At 39.8% G+C, this 18,071-nt stretch overlaps 1 long non-coding RNA gene across 1 annotated transcript in view; it reads right to left on the bottom strand.

Annotated features, from left to right (window-relative positions):
* The window catches only part of LOC137841751 (uncharacterized), a 137,226-nt gene extending 124,934 nt beyond the window's left edge, over window positions 1-12,292 (bottom strand). The window contains exon 1 of the long non-coding RNA XR_011088720.1: window positions 12,123-12,292. This is a non-coding gene — a long non-coding RNA (uncharacterized lncRNA). The remainder of the gene's footprint in view (window positions 1-12,122) is intronic.
* Between the last annotated feature and the right edge of the window lie 5,779 nt (window positions 12,293-18,071).

Here is an 18,071-nt window from a genome sequence, read left to right on the forward strand (position 1 = left end):
AAGCTGCCTGCGCTTTCCCAGGGGCATGGAACTGAACCATGCCTAATCTAGAACCACCAAAACAAAGAAGCAACAACAACAAAAAATCGGATTCCTTTTTTTTTTTTTGTCATCATCTAATCTTCAGTAATCCACCCCAGCCCAGCTGGCCAGCTGAAGACTTTTCCATGTTGTTTTTACTGCCAACCTGCTGGCTGTCAGAAGGTCATTTGGACAGTCTGAACCACTTCAGCACTCATTACCAAGAAGCGGGTAAATCTTTTTTTTTTTCTTTTAAATACAGCTTGTTTAGCACCTCCAACAGCAAATGACAACAATAATATTAATATTAATAATAGAAATAAACTTCATGACACATGAAAATTATCATTTGATGACACAAAACACAGCTAGGGACACACACCTCACCCTTTAGAAGGTCAAAAGTCAGAGAGAGATCCAGGTTCAGAGATCATCACAATGGGCCATAGATATGCTGGAAAAAAAGGATTAGATAAGACCTAAAAAAAAACAAAAAAACAAAAAAAAACACAAAGCGAACACAGGGAAAAGGAGGAGGTCAGAATAAAAGATCTGACAATGCAGGGGGAAAAAAAAAGGTCAAACAGAGAAAAAAATGCCAAGAAGATCCAAAAGAATCCAGGCAGGTTAGGTAACAGAACATCAGACAAAAAGAAAGGGAGAAGTGGAGAAGTCTAGGAAGAAAAGAAGGTCAAAGAAGGTCAAAGAAGGTCAAAGAAGGTCAAAGAAGGTCAAAGAAGGTCAAAGAAGGTCAAAGAAGGTCAAAGAAGGTCAAAGAAGGTCAAAGAAGGTCAAAGAAGGTCAAAGAAGGTCAAAGAAGGGTCTGAGACAAGAATATTGGCCAACATTAGAAAAAGGGAGGCCAAAACAGAGCAGAGAATGAGAGAAAGGAAAACATCACAAAACCTCACAGCTTACCAAAAGAGAAGAAAACAGAGCAGGGAAGAACAGATTTATTTCTATTTTAGTGTTCATTGGCAGGTGTTACATAGAAATAATTACACTTTTAAAAAGATGCTGTTATCCTAATGATTCACTGCATGATGGCTTTGCCTAACTCTGTTGGGATTATCTGGTAGACTTTCCTCCTTAGCACTCCGAAGATCTGCAGTTACCATTGTGCTCCAGAGCTACCCTAGTTTTGTCCAACTAGACCAGTTATTCTAATAAATTATATCACAAGCATATCACACCCTGTGTATTACTGCAGATATAGCAAAATTCCACAAGACACTTTCCCGCATTTCTTTCTCATCCTAGTATCTTCCAGGTATTCTCTTCCTCAGTTATGCAAGTATTTATTATAAATAACTTCCTCAGCTATTTAAAAACTATGTTAGGTAGAGCTTGCTTTTAATTGACTGAGGTCAGCACTGATCTGCCAAGCACAAAAAAAGCAAGGCTCTTCAGGTTCACTCTGCTTCCTAACCACAAGGGAGCAAAATCTACTCTTAAGCCTATTGCTGGTAAGTGGTGATGACTGCACACACGTTGTGTTCCCAAATTTACATGATTAGCAGGAACAGGAAAAGAAATCCTGAATATGCTGCAGCAGGTCAAGCTTTGGATTCCTGTTGTAACCAGATGTTGAAAAACCATAGCATCATAATCTCACTCATAAAACCACCAAGCATTAGCCTAAAAATTGGATTTCTTCCTTCACTACTGAGATGAGCAAAGGGCAGAGATACCTTGTGTTCCCTACACACATCTAGAGAACAGGCAACATAAAGCTCTCAAAAGGGAAATGCAAAGCTTTAGTCTCATTTTTCATTGTTTCCTCAAGCTGTGTGATTAGAGCACCTCAAGTATCTTGCAATACAAGCTTCGTTGTATTCATCTTAAGACACACATTGCTTTAACACCCAGCCAAACTCACTCAGTCAGCACTCCTTTTTCCTACACCACACATACTCCCTAACTTTCAGATTAAAAAAAAAAAAGTCTTTACAGACAAAAGGCTCCACAATGTTAGGAGTGAATTTGGCTCTGTGAAAAAAAATCTCTGATTATAAAGAAAATAAAGCTTTGCAGTACATTAGAAAGAAAAAAAAAAAAGCAAAGAAAAGCAACTAGTAATAAATGTAATCAAAAAAGCCACTCAGTTCTGCACAGTCTGGGCTGTGCCTCAAACACACATGAGGAAGTAGAGGGAGCTCAGGGCTTTTCTCCTGGAGCTGTAGCTCCCTTCAGCCCCCAGCTCTGTATAAGCAGCTACTTCTGCTTCTGCAGTAATTCCTTAAAACAGCACCACACAATATTTTATTTTTTTTTTTACTGACCTAGAACAATAAACTTCTTACAGTGGTCTGTAATATCCTCTTGCCTCTTGCATAGCCAGGCAAGGCAAAGACAACCTTCCCCTCTGCTGCCCAGTCACACCCTTCCTAAAGGAATATAAACACAGACTGCAGAGCAAATAAACCAGCTATCTTTCATTAAAACCCTGCTCTGAAAGGTCCCCTTGGTTCAAGAAAAATCAAGGGCTAAGTAGAAAGTCATAATTACAATATAAAATCAAGCTTTGGAGGCTGCACAGAGCTGGAATTGGAACTAACACCACCCTCCAGCCTCACAGTCACTTTACCCCCAGGAAATGGGAATCTTGCAATTATATCTCAGTCTTCTGGCAATCTAGCATCAAGAAGCAAGAAACAGAGCAATGCAACAGAAACACACTTGGGTAAATCCCTAAGCCCAATTACAATAGTGACAATACAGTGTCTGGAGGATTTACCATATATAAATGATGAACACATTAACAACTCAAACAATGAGCATTGTTTAAACAAGATAACAACAAGGACTCCCTTAGGGGACAGCACAAATCATGAGCTGCTTTTCTCAAGTACATTCAAAATGCAATAATATAACTTCCATCAAAGAAAGATAAACACTAAAGTAGGATTAGCAACGGCCAGTATTTAGACACACGTTGTGTTCCCAAATTTACATGATTAGCAGGAACAGGAAAAGAAATCCTGAATATGCTGCAGCAGGTCAAGCTTTGGATTCCTGTTGTAACCAAATGTTGAAAAACCATAGCATCATAATCTCATTCATAAAACCACCAAGCATTAGCCTAAAAATTGGATTTCTTCCTTCTCCAACTTCAGGAAGGTTGATTCAAAACTTCATTGCATCAATGGTTACCACTTTCTCTTCTAACATAAATTTACCTATGAACAACATCATGCAGAAACACTTCTGACTTCTGTCCCTGTACCATCATTGTCATCCTGTTTGAATACCACACATTTATTTCCATTATTTGTTCTGTTGATTCAATTTTGTGAAAGGATGCCCAACACAGCAACTGTCCATCTAGAACTCGTGACACCAATGGTCCCTGCAACACTTTGTGTAGATTAACCACTACCATTTCATTCCCTTCCCCAAATTCCAGATGTCAATACATAGATAGCACTGAGTAATCCTTTTTCCCTGACCTTAGCCAGAGCCTAACCAGATTAAGCACTGTCCTATTACTGACAGTGTAGCCGAATGATTTATTCTTTTCGCTAGTTTTAAATACCCTCACTTTACTGTATTCTGCTACAGCAATACTGAAGGCAGTGGTTATGAAGCAGTCAAATTACATACATGGAATCCCTTAATGGAATTCCCCAACAAGGCTTGCTTGGAATGGCACTATTCCACCTCTCCCTAAAAGAAAAACTGTTCAATAATAGTCAAAGATTAGAGACCCTCTATTATCAGTGCAATTCTGCTGAATTACCATCCCATAAAGATGCAATATTGAAAGACACTTTCAAGGCAGTAAGGTATCGTATACACGCAAGCATAAAATATGTAGCAGAAGTCTGCAACAATAACAAATACATAATGATTCATCCATCTATTTTCTACACAAATGAAGAATTGGAGCAATTAATTTTAATTGCAAGATACAAGAAAAATATTAGTTAAAAGCATGAGAAGCTTGTTCACCTGTTTCTGATCTATTTTTCCATTATTCAAAGGGAAATTATTACACTTCATTTACAGCTTCTAATTTATACGTGCTGACATCATTAATATACAGAGATTACCTAAGATCTTTACGGTCCCTTCCAGCCAAAGCCTTTCTACGATCTTGAAGTTTGACTCGCTCTGCCATGCTGACTCCCAAACTGACAAGTAAACACCAGATCCCAGCCCACAAAATGGGACTGCCCTCAGCTTCTACTTCTAGCCACTACTTAAAACCTAGCAAGATGAGTCTCCACAATGCAAAGTTAAAAGCTTTAGAAAAAAGGACATCAATTACAAGCAATGCTCCTAGATCATGCATCGTCCACACTCCAGTGTCCAACAGGCTGCAAGCTGTCTGCAACTTGCACAGACAACCTGCCTGCTCTGGAGCACTGTTTCTCCCAGTCCCACAGAGCCCCTAGAAGCAGATTACAGCACTTGCTCCAGCAGCAGCAGCCACCACCTGTATCTGAACACACTCCCTCCAGTAGTCAGTATGAGACAGGACTGCTAATCACCTGTGAAGGTGCGTTGATGCCATGGGTGCATAAGCCTGAAAAAGCACTGGCAAGTGTTACAAGAATGCATAGACCAACTCCGGGATTCTCTCCTAGAAGGATATTTCTTCTGCTGAGTTACAAGAGAGGAGGGCAAGAGGATGATACTAACTACTATTGTTTGTTTGCATTTTTTTTTTTTTTTGTTTAAAGTTGCTTGCAATATTCAAGTGTACTGTATGTGTAAACAATATATAAAGAGAACATATAGTCCCATTCCCATGTGTGAAAATATTTCTGGAATTTGAAAGTCAAACTGCACTTGTTATCTCAGGCACTAACTACCTACCCTCCTATTTACAGGCTCATCTGAAAGGGACAACCTTTAAAAATATTCAATTTTAATAAATGCATTTCTGCCTATCTTTAAAGGGCTAACATAAACAAATCCGATCTATTTTTCATAATTTTATTCAAAACTAAGGGGCTAGTGCAAAGACTTTCAGTACAAGTGTTGCTTTGGTAAAGACGAAAAGAGCCTACTTCTACAAATGAAAGATGCTGCTATTTCTCCTTAAGACTTGTTTTGAGAAAGTAACTAAAAGACATAGCAGTGCTCTGTCCAGTGTTTGAAGACATTTGTAGTGATAAAATTAATGACATTATTTAGTTGTTTTACTAACCTGAATTTACAATTGCCCTGATAATGCCAGCACTTTCCCATGTGAGCTGCCCTTTTCAAAGGCTCTATCACTATTAGCTTGTTACAGTTGAGCGATTTCAAAGCCCTAACTTTCTGTTCCTGTCATATTTACCATTTTATAATCTTTTAAAGAAAAAGGAAAGAAAGTCTATAAAAGCCTATAAAGTATTATTTACTCAAGAGGCGGTTGGTTTCTTTCAAGCAGTCACTACCTATCTTTCCATATAAATAGAAGTATAGGAAAACCTCATACAGTGTTTCTGGAAAAAGTAGTGTTTCTGTGAACAATAACCATCTTCAATATCACTTTTCTTATACCTATAAAGACTTCCATTACATTTTTTCCCCTCACCCAAAGAATATGGGAGAGCAGGTGCCAGTGACCACACTGTGCATCAGTGCAAGAATATGACATGACACTGAAGCCTGTACACTTAATTTCAGACTTAACCAACTATGACATAAAACAACTAAAACCAACAAATGAAATGAAAAATGTTGAAAGATATTGATCCCAGTCTTGTGTAACGTGCTACCATGTTTGAAAGACTGAAGATCACAGGGGATCTTTCCCTATCTGTACGAATATCTGCTTAACGCTAACAGCAAGAACAGCAAACAAGGCTTTCCCCAGACAGCATTTTCCCTGGGAGGTTTAGCATGGAGCACAGGGGATACAGACAGCATCTGCAGACAAAACTGCAATAAAACCTCCAGGCCAATTCCTTCTGCCCTGTACTACTCTGATATGCACCACCCCTACAGCACACCGTGCTGCAGCTGCTGAGAGATTAACAAATTGGGAAGATCTTAGACTCTAGCCCAACACGCAATCCAAACTGATCGTTCAGCCATCAACCGTTCTGCAATGGGGAGACGAAGAACTATTTATCACTAAGTCTGGCTAACGTATAATTGAAAGCTTTTGTTTGATCTATGTTAATTTAATATTACACACTGAAATACAAAGTGTTCAGGTTCTGGCCATCCTGAAAGCACAAGCTCAAACAGAGGATTACTGGGACACGAGAGCAGCCACCCAGCAGATAACCCTTGTTTACACCTGTATGGACAAAGAAAGGAAAGCAGGAACCCAGAGACACAAAGAGATCCTAAAGGAGGTGGGGGTATGCCTTGCTGATACCTGCCAGCCCTGTGCAGGCCCTTTCAAAGAGCCCGATAGCTTCAGTCTTAACTGCAGAACACTGATATCCACTGATAGAAGTTCCTATCAAAGAAGTCTTACTCTATTAGTAATAATTTAAACACCTGCCAAGTCTGGGGATTTGAACAAGGTACATGGAGTTACTTTATCAAACTAAGTTCCTTATTGAATGAATGGAGATTCATAAGTTCTGCACATTTGGTATCATGCTCTTACAGTTTTTATCTTCAAGATGTAGAAAAAGACATGATTGCAATGGGCTAAAGTAGGTTTACTTTCCTGGTGTTGTTCAGAATGGATATCTTGCATGATTGAACAGCGCTTTGTTCAATTCTCAAAGCAATTTACTAGAATTGAGAACAGAACGTTTGGTAGAGCAAGTTGGTCAGTCCTGGATGATTACTTCTTATTCCAAAACAATTACAATAAAGGGAAAATGGGTTATGTTGCTGTAAAAATATGACTCCTTCCAAATAGCAGCAGAGAAACACATGGATACACAATCACAGCCGTAGCAGTCAGTACAGGAAACAGAGCAAGTCCATGCTATGCCACGAAAAGCCTAATTTGCAGAAATTGCTTAATGAGCTCCTTTTTAATATTTAAAGTGCTATATAAAGTCGGATACACGCCCCATAGTAACAGGAAATGTGCTTCCCCACCCCCATTTTACATTTGCTCCCTCTGTAGGTTAGAAGCAGCTGATGCAATGCCACACCACGATGCAAGCACTGCAAGGGCATTCTTGGGACTGTACCGTCAGTAAATTATTGGATCAAAGAAAATGAAAAGCCATTGCTTCTCACTGCACTCATTCCATTGCCAGACAAAGGACTTCTCCCCAGCTCTGCAAATAGGGCTTTGTAAATGAAAAGCTCTGTGTTGTGTTCCCCATACTGCTGCACACTATTTACTGTCTGGAAACGGAAATGGGGGAATGAAAGCAGCCTGAATTTTCAGAGGTTTCTGTGCCTGTAAATGAAGCCTATTTGGAAAATTGAGACCTCATCAGTTTCTGTCTGAGGAAGGAGAAAAGGGATAAATTCATTTCAGTCTGTGATAACGCTATGGCATAAAGTAAAATACAATAAAAGTCATTTAGCAGTCAGAAAACAAAGAGACAAGTTAGGACTGTCAAGGTTTTCATTAAGCCACTCAAATAGTCAGCGGAGTTTTAAAATTCACAAAAATATCTTGCTTTCAAAAGTGTTCTAAGCCAACACCCTGCATACATGATTGCATTAAGCTACCAATACATCACCACCTAAATCCTGTTCAATATCACAGGTTTTGATATCACCTGAAGCACACAGGGCCCTGTGTTTCCCTGATACACTTGTCTGGAGAACCCTTATCTGCAAGGAGCACTTGGAACAACTTGGAGAAAGGGAAACTTCCAAAACAGGACTGCAATAATTAAACATTTTTAAGGACTGAAAAGAACAAGGGATTTACCTGTGTTTAGGTCTGTACGAATGCTGAAGATACATTCCAATGCTCACAGCACTCCCCACATATTTGCTAACACCAAGTTCCTCCAGTGGAAGGTGTTCATACACAATAGGAAAAATACAAACATCTTGGAGGGATGTGTCAAATTTGCCTCTTTTCACAAAGTTCTTCTGCATACCAGACTTCAACAGAGCTTGCAAAAAATCATTCACACCCATGAGTTTACCTCACTAAAATATCCCACCTGCAAGCCATCAGCCTGGTAACACTTCTGCCCACTGGGCACCAGCCGATCACAAGGCTTCATAAAAACACATTAGTGTTTGCAAAAGTCACATTACTGAAAGAAAAAGGAAAATATTACAAGTGGCAGCCATGTGAACTCTACATGTTGCTAACTCCCCACGTCCCTTCTAGAAATACCGTGCCCAGTCCTGCACTGCCTTACACCTTGTACCATTCACAGCAATTTCCACAGAAACGTAAAAATGATGGATCACATTCTTTAACCTTCACAATGCACAGATGTAAGTGACAACAAAGTACAAGACAAAAGGAGCAAACTGAGAATAAAAGGATATTTTAACATCTGCTGTCCTCTCACATCTCACGTCTCTGGGCAAAGACTGCCAGCAAGGCAGCTAATTAGCACTAACTCTGGTGATCACTTTTTTGTATGAGTATACCTGTCTACTAAAGAACAAAATGAGATCAAGAGCTTATTTTGAAGACTGGAATGAGAAGCCATCAAGTGGTAATTATTTTGCATTTACCAACAAGAAATTGTCTTGGAGAACCTCTCTCTTGTGCTGGTTTTGAACTATTTACTGCTTCTCAGCAACGCTAGTCCAGCAATAAACTCACACATTGGAAGTCCAGAAAAGTTGCAGACCAGTACTTGTAGAGACATTTCTGCTCTTCAATGGTTTTGTCTCAAATAGCTGTATCTATATATACGCTAATTAGGTGCCACTGAAGTGCTGCTGGTTGAATACTAAAATAAAACATCTGCTTTCACCACCCATTTGTACTGAGGAGCACGTTGTAGTGTCAGGTTATTGTAATGTCAGGTTATCATAGTTTATATGCCAGCCATGTACAAAAACAATTACTTTCAAATGAAGCTGACATCATTTGCCCTCCTGTACTGGAGCTGTTCATCAGATGTCTTACCTCTGCCGTGTATCACTTGATTCCCTCTGAATTAATCTGCTAGGTCATGAAGCCTGCTCATTTTAAATTTTTAGAAGATGGTTACATTTTCTTAAACCCTCATCCACATTCTTCAAGTGACTTCAGAGCTTTACACTGGGCTAAACAGCAGACTAGATCAACTTACCACCCCCAGAATGAAAACTAAAGCTGCAGAACTGGACTTTTGCAAAAATATAACCTTCAAAACCCTTCAGGGGCAGAAGACAGCATTTTGTGCGTGCCTAGAGCAAGGGGACTCTGGTCTCTAGCTGGACTTAGAGATTCCATCTTAAAGCGCAGTACAAAAAATACAAACAAAACAAGCTCAGGGCAAAGCCAAGACTCCTGTGCAGAGGGAAGGCAACACATGGCAAAGGAGAAATAGATTTTGTGGAGCAAGTGGATGGGGAGGGGGAGAGACAGGAGGCCAAACAACCAAAAAGGATGAATCATAGAATCATAGAATATCCTGAGTTGGAAGGGACCCTTAAGGATCATCAAGTCCAACTCTTGACACCGCACAGGTCTACCCAAGTTCAGACCATGTGACTAAGTGCACCTTCCACACAGCAACCCCTTTAGCCCTCCTTTTCCAACCTTTGTCAAGCAATCCCACTAAGGCCTCCCACCCCTTCCTCAACAGAAAGCACTCTTTGGGCAGGGGGGAGGCACAAACGTGTCTCATTATTAAACTAAATTTTGCATGAACTCTGGAAAAATCAGAGACAGCCTTGGTACATATATATGTGCTTGGGACCACTTTTAAGATTTAAAAAAAATTCAAAGCTCCGTGCCATTACTAAAACTGCTGCAATGAGATATTACAGTGGCATGTCTGGGGGAAGACTGCTCAGTCTTTTTCCCCTTGCCAGCAGCAGAGCATTAGGGCAGGTTATTAAACATTTGCTTCTTTAAGCAACAGTCCCAGGTTAGGATTAACATCCCGAGCCACAGGAGCTTTTCAAAAGCTATAAATTTCACCTAGGGTGTAGCAACTTGCTCTTTGCCTTTATCCCACCTGTGCTAGTTATATTAAAAAGAAAGAAGGGAGGTTGGAAGGCAAAGATACAGAAAAGAAAAAATAATTTATCACAGTGAGAAGGATTTAGCCTGCAAATGAGTTTTATCAGAAGCAGGAGAGCCAGAACCCCTTGGAAGGGAAGCCCCACAGCCAGACATGGAACCCACGACCAGAACAGCACATGGGATCACGGCCACAGCCACAGAGACAGTGTCTGAAAAGAGAGCCCAGCGCAATCCCACAGGCTGTTTCACCCACATTCACAGGGATCCAAAAACCATATTGGGACATAATTTCTGCCACCTGACCTAGAGCTCCTCCTGAGTATTAGGTGGCAAAAATCTTATTTCCTGATCCTCAGATGATCCTGGATTCACAGTGCTGTCCCAGCAGACAAGCATCTCTCGTTCCCTATCAGCCTGTACAGGCCTAACCCAGCTAAGCAGTCCCTAAAACATTTTTTCCCCCCTAATCGAGGTTTTCATCCAGTTGAATATTTACCAGAATAAGAATCCTTCTGCCTGAGCAGAGATGGAAAGATGAAAAAAATACCCTACATGAGAGCTGTGTGTTTGTACGTACTATTAGACAAGAGGAGCATATGAAAAATTTAAATTCTGATTTGAACTTTAAAGAACACCCTGTTCCCCCGGGTAGCAGGGTTCAGCTGAGGAGGTTTATCCACACTGACTACGGTACATATGGCTCTTCTGAGTAAGCATACCAGAAGGTTTTTTTTTGTTTGTTTGTTTTAAATAAAAGCTTGATTTTTTTCCCCCCTGAAATTTTCCAAGACGCTCACATGTAAAAATTATGAAGCCTCTTTGCAGCCCTGGTACAACTTTTTCCCCCCACCTGACAAATGGAGGTCTTTTTTCAGGCTTACAAATCACCCGTTACTCTCTTAGCTTTAGAGGGACCATGTCAGTAAAAAATACTGCAGAACAGATTACCTAGAATGCACTCAGGTATTAGTGACAAGTCTGTGCAGCAGCTCATCATTGCCTTTGCAAGAGCTATACCCCAAACAGCCTGCTGTATCCGTAAATAGGCAATAGGCGCTGTAAAGCAACATTAGGCAACCTCGTCACCATAATTCAGGGAAACACACCTGGCACGGTTAAGAATTACTACACAGCAAGAGCTTGTGGTAGCATTTACACACATCAAAAGCAGTGAAATGGCTCCATACTAATAAGGCAAACTATACAATAGCCTTTTAGAGTAGGGTGTAAGGAACGCATCTCTGCTCCTGCACGCGCTGCTGCAGCACTTCTGCCTCCCTCAACGGCTGCCTGTCTCTCCTGAGCCCTTCCTGATTTTAGAAGCCCTGCAGTTAAGCACACTGCAGGCATGGCAGGGCTTACTCAGTCACATATATACAGTGATATAGTCCCATCAGTACGTTAACATTCATTTCTCTGTTCTTTAACCGTTCATTAATCTGCACTCACAAAAAAAAAAAAAAAAAAAAAAGAGCTGTTTCAACACATTACACCAAGGAAAGCCAAGAGGAGCAGCCAGGTGAGAAAGGAACATGACTGCTCCCTCTTCTGTAAACCAGCAGCCTGCAGTTCAATGGGGATGGCCACAAAGCCAAAACCACCAGCAAGAAACCAGGAATTAGGAAAAATACCAAGAACCGGGTACACAAGAGACGCAATTGCTCATCCTGGCAAGAATTCCCTTCAGCCTGCATCCCCATGGCTTTCCTATTATAAGTCTGAGAAGGCAAATATCTCTCAGGAAAGTGGTCCTGTTTCAATCCGTCTCTGCACGGGCAGTTTCTACAGCGATAATAAGAACACTACATCCCAAACAACTCGCTAAATCTAGATTAATGGAGCTATCCCTAGAGCTTTCAGAAAACGCACTTTAGATTCCCTTAGGGATACCTTTCCCAGAACTCAGCTATTGTCAAACTACTGAAACTAAAACTTGAAGAGAAATAGCAGCTCAGAAGGACTGTCTGGACTTCCAGCTCCAGGTCGCTGCAGAGAAATTCACCACCATCACACAAATATACAGATGAGCAAAGCTTCACCCCCCAGAAAAAAGATTCAGAAAAGCATTATACCATAAGGGAACTCTTACCTTTCTTCCCACACTCAGGCATACCTTGACCCAAGCTGAATTCATCCGTAAAAAAGAACCTCTGCTCTGCTTCCACTCAGCTATAGCTGCCTGCCTGCACAGGTGTCCCATCACATGCCACTTCAAGACAGGCTTCTCCACTTAACTTGTCAACTTGGTTTTAACAAGCTCAACCTGTCCTTATCTTCAGAAAAATCCATTTACGTAGCTGTTTCTAAAATACCTTGGATGGGCATAGTTCTTTGTACTACTAAGAGATGCTTTTTGACCACTGTGATGAAAAATCTGAGGCTATGATTAAAGAAAAAGTCTGAAATGGAAGAATATGTACTTGTTCCTTCTGAATTCTGTGGGAACAAGACACAGCCTCATCATTATGAAAGCTTATTTTACTTTTTGAAAGGACTTTGTGCTTCACTTAGAAGGTTTAGAGATGAATGACTGACAGTAAGTAGACCTTCAATGTTTAACCCCATGACTGCTCCATCCAGTGAGCACAAAGAAGAGTGAATGCCAGGCCCCCACAACAGCACAGTGCAAGTGCCTCCTGCTGCATCTCCCCAGCTTCAACCAGAGCACAGGTGTCCAGCCTCTAAGAAATGAGGGATTGCTACAATCTGAACCATGACCCCATAAATCATCATCCAACCCAGAAACACCTGACATACCCAGCTGATATTTTGCTGGGTAAAAACTTCAGAATAAGGCATTTGTATACCTGATTATGGAAATGCAGAACTCCTTGAAATAGTTTTAAAACTCCCATGAATTCACAGAATTGTTCCCCAGAAAATAAATGCATCTCCTTTGTTTAGTGATCTCACTTCTGCTACAACACGTGTGCGAATGTGCACTCCAGCACTTAATGATGCTTATAAGTGTTATGATACTGCTCTGTGTGCAGGGACTAGCATTTGATATTTATGAAGTCTTAAGTAATTTTGCCTAATAAAGTTAATGAAGTATAAGTTAGTAGCTGGAGTATATCAATCTCATCATTTTCACTACCACTATACATAAGCACTTAAGATCATTACCATAAAAATTTAATAAACTCATTTTTTGCAAGTTTTCTTCCCTAACCCTTCTTACTAGGCTGATCTCTGAAAGTGGCACGGACACCTAGAAGATGAAATGCATCTGTAGGTGGCATCACCATGTGTTTCACAGAAACATCAGCCCTGGCTATGTCCTTGAGAGCAAAGGATCATTTGCTATCAAAATGCAGGAAAACTATGAGGGGAGAAACCTAATGAAGCAATGACACGCTCATCAGGAACATAATCTAACTGTGAAGTAGCTCCATTAAAAATATTGGCTAACTTTCCATGAACTTAAAACTGTTATGAGTGTTAACAGCAATTACGTGCCTCATATTTTTAGATTAAGAGTGCCAGCTGAGCTGAAGACTTTTTTTTTTCCACGGGACTTATCTAAGTCTGTCTGAAAAACCAAGGAAGAGGTTCCCAGAGGATAGATCAGGAAGACAACAAAGCTCAGAAGAAAAAGAGCAGCTTGTGCCACAGAGCTGTGACCAGCGTCAGGCACTCGGACATGCAGAGCTGGGGCAGGGGGGTCCTGTTCTTGCAGAACCCTTCAGCAGATCTGGCTATTTTACTGCTGTTGGAAGTTAGTCAAGTCTTCCAGACTCAGGAAAAACTAGAGACCTGACCCATTCGTTAATTTACCATATTTCACCTTCATCTGTTCTTGGCCATGTTTTGCATAAGCACACAATCTTCTGAGCTGAAAATGCTCCTGAAAACATTGGACTTACTCCGTGCAACTAAAAAAACAAATTATCTAAGCCAGCTTCAGAGATTCATATCCTTTCACATCTCAAACACCCACTCATTTATTATTCTATTTGGAAAAATGTTACATGATACTCTCAGATTTTCTCCCTCCAGGAGAAATCAGCATATGGCAAAACCAAGAAAAAAGCATTAAATGCATTCAAGTGAAATTCTGTTCTACTGTTTTAATTGCTCAGAGGTGAAGACATGATTTGCTGGAGGATATATTCAAACAAACTCAGGGAGTTATTACAGCTGCATTATTATTTTTTTTTAAAGGTACGCCCCCAAAAATGCAATTTCCAAAGGTATTTCTTGGTTAGCTTCTGTAGGGCAGAATTCTGTATGTATTGTTACGAGACAGTTGTTTACAGAGACACCCTGAGTTTATATCAGCACAACAGTATCAAGCAATTATTTTAGCAATAAATACAACTGACTACGTTACTGAGCACTTCTTTTAGTTTGTCATTGCATTTTCTGCAGTGCACCGATGTAACCTATAGAAATCGTCATACTGAATCTCCCACATCTGGATTCTTCCAGACATTTTGCTAACTGCTGGGGATTTTTCTGCTGTTTAGTATGTCACTACCCCTAATTATTGGACTTACCCCTAGCATCACCAGAGTTTGTTTTATTGACAGGAATCCAGACAGCTAATGGTCTCCTTTAAGCTGTGTGTAAAAAACTGACTTCTCAGAGATTTGAAGGGAAGTTTACTGCACATCTCTTAAAGGCTTTAATTAATGTCTCATATCCAGAGTGAAGACAGATGGTCACAAAGTGTTTAGAAAATTAGACAAGTAAAATTTCACTGTGGAAAAGCAGCTCTGGCATTATTAAACACACAAGATAGCAAGATATTTATGTAAGTTTATAATAAAGGTAATTATTTTTAGATGGCCCCTGACTATAGCCAACTTTATGACATACCCCCCTCCCATTTTCCTGGATTGTATTTTCATCCATATTCAGAAGAGATGCGGGAACCTATGAATTTCTGTGCAAGTTTTAATTTTCTGCAACAATCTCAACTTTAGTGACTGTCTTCGCAGAAACCTGCCAAAGCTGACAGGTTAGAAATACTCTGACCTGAACATCAGTTCCCAGAGAACTAGTACTCCTCACAAAATCTAAACACCATATTCATCAGCAGAGTCACTTTATCTGCAGAAGGAAAACAGACTGGAGAATGAAAGGAACACCTTAAGTATCATTCCAGAACTGCAAGTCAGTAAAAAAAAAAAAAAAAAAAAAAAAAGGGAATAGCAGGTGCATATGCAAAAACAGGCCAAGGCATAACAACCCAATGAGAGAAGCTAATCCAATGTTTTAGAAAAAAATGACAGGAAATCAAGCAACTAAACTTAAGATCCCAGTTCCAACTCAGCATATCATTTATTTCACCTCTGTACCTCTCCCCTCCCCTTCCCCGCGAGACAGACCTAATATTACTTACTATACATGATTACATCCCTTAATAAAGCTCTTTTAGATCTTCAAACTGAATGGGCTGCAAGTACAGATGATTACAATCAAGGAAGACACTAACATTTTTCCATAATTTAGCCCTGCTGGGCTTCAAGACACTGTTTTGAATTATATAGCACCTCCACTTTAAGATTACTAAGTGGACATTGTACCTGCAAGTACAAATTGCTATTATGTTAATCACAATAGGATGAATTTTAAGCAAAACACTGGTTTCTCTTCTGACCATAATAATCTGCACCTTCCTGCTCTATGCCTGTCACGCCTTTTACTCAAATACCTTGAGGGAACTTAGAAACACAATTCAACTTTGCCACAGTGAAGCTACAGCATCTTTTTCAAAAATCTACAAGAAAATAAGATCTATAGATCTAGATCTAAAATAAGATCTATAATCTCCATCCTACACAGGGAAAGCGTATTGTTTATAGTCCTGAATTTGAATAAAAGGTTTTCATAAGCCCTCAGCAACTCACGCTTACTCCAAAATTACATAGTTCTGATTGGAAAGTTTAAGTACACAATTTTAAAACTTTTCCTTGACTTTATTATAGTCTGTGTATTTCTGAATTCTTCAGTATCTTTAGAGAAAGCCTTGCTATCAGGCCTGATGCGACACATCACTTAAACCGCGAATAAGAGTCACAAATCTCAAGAGTTTTCCATTCAACTGGAAACAGCATTTAAACTTTGCTTTTTCTGCAACTGAAACCCGTACCCTCGAGGGATCCCAAGGACAGCCTCTGTTCTCTGTTCCACAACTACATTAAAGTCGTTATATCCAATTCAAATAGGTCAAGATAAATTTAGACACAGAAAATCAGCATTGTTCTGCCAAACAGCATTCTTTGAGAAAGAAAAAAGGAGGAACACTTTAACTGAAGATTTGCTCAATTTTGACCAGCTATCCGTCCATACTAAATCTTACAATAATTAATCTTAATTGGTATACATCACTTTATAGCCTCGGCTCAGTATGTGGTATAATACACAGCTGAAATACACCAGCACTAAGTGGTTTGAGAACTGACAGCTGGATTATGTTAATATAGATATAAACATTTTTATAAGCAATAAAGGGCTTTGTTAAATAGAAAATTAACTTACACAAATTTGCCTGTTATTCTTGAATCCCATGTGACTGCTATATTTACCCAGACATTTCTTGTGTCTTCTCAATTAAATGTAACCTTGAATTTCCTATTAACAAGGACTTTTCCACTCATTTCCAGTCTTCATCTCAGTACAGTGATCTTGAGTTTTCAGGCACATATTGTAATATATATTATGAAAATCAAATCAGGCTGCAGTCAGTTCAAAGTGTATAATCAGCTTATAAGATTTTGTTCAGGTTAAGGGGGCTCAAAGTAATTTGACAAGATCTGTAACTTAATAGTTTTAGTCACCAGAAGAAAATACACAGGTGCAGACTGCCTCAATGAGTGCCCCAGAATGGGTTAGACTGTATTCCCTGGCATACAAACACAGGACAAATATCATGTCTGAGCACCCAAGAGATGTTCTGTTCCAGAAAACGTAATCTTTGTTCCATAGTCTCATCAACAGAAAGCCAAACAACAGTAGGAAGTCATTAAGTGCCTAGCACATTGCTGCTCAAAAATGCAGTGTAAATACACAATTTAGTGACTGTGTGGCCTACTGAATGCCAGCTGGATGCCTAGACGTATCAGATAGCAGTAACCTGAGCATTTTGTCCAGTACAGCCTTTTACTGCTGACATCCTTCAGAAGAGCTCCATATCCTCCACCAGGACTCACAAAGCACAGCCCCCCTGCCAAAACCAACAAAAAAAGGGGCGGAGAGGGGTGTGTGTGTGTGTGTGTGTGTGCACATTAGGGTGTTACCTGAGACCTTTAAATACTTTGAGAAGCACTGTTAGGTGAGAAACCAGCTTCTTCTCAAGGTGTTCTCTAACTGCCACGTCTACAGCACTGCATCCAGAGAGAAGATTCTTACTTGCTCTCCCTAATCAGCAAATAGCTTGGAAAATCAGGTAGTGGTTGAAGCAGTTCCACTGCGATTTATGGAACTAACTTTCCAAATAATTTTGAGAGAAGCACTCTTGGACCTTGAATTAGACACGGTGAAAATCATTTTGATCCTTTAAACTTTTGCTATTCAATTTCACCACAAATCTAGTTCCAGAATCAGGAGCAAACTGTTTCAAGACAGACTTAGTAGTAAACCTAATAATCTAAGTAACCAGTGTTACTCCAGCATCTAGTCAGTCTTTTTTTCCTTTCAGATTTCCTTTCTAAGCACCAGACTAATTGTCTTTAGCTTGCAAAATTGGACAAGATCACAGCCTGAAGGGGAAAGGCTGTGGTGATAAATATTTAATGGGCTACATCAATAAAATTTATTTTGCCAAGGAGAATGGAAGAGGAAAAAGCAGAGAAATAATTCATTAAAAGAACTTCAGCTGAGCAATGCCAGTAAAAAAAAAAAGCCACACTAGGAAAAAAGGAATTAAACGCAAAGGTTTTAAATAGGTCAGAAGTATAAGTACTATTAACACATAGCAAATTGACAAAGCTGAATTTTTCATTTGAGATGAGTACTGTGATATGTTTATCTAAAGTGCGGTAATTCATCCACAAATGAACTACAAATTAATTGCAAATAAATATCCTGGACA

The sequence above is a fragment of the Anas acuta genome, chromosome 18, assembly GCF_963932015.1.
Source record: "Anas acuta chromosome 18, bAnaAcu1.1, whole genome shotgun sequence".
NCBI classification, from domain to species: Eukaryota; Metazoa; Chordata; class Aves; order Anseriformes; family Anatidae; genus Anas; species Anas acuta.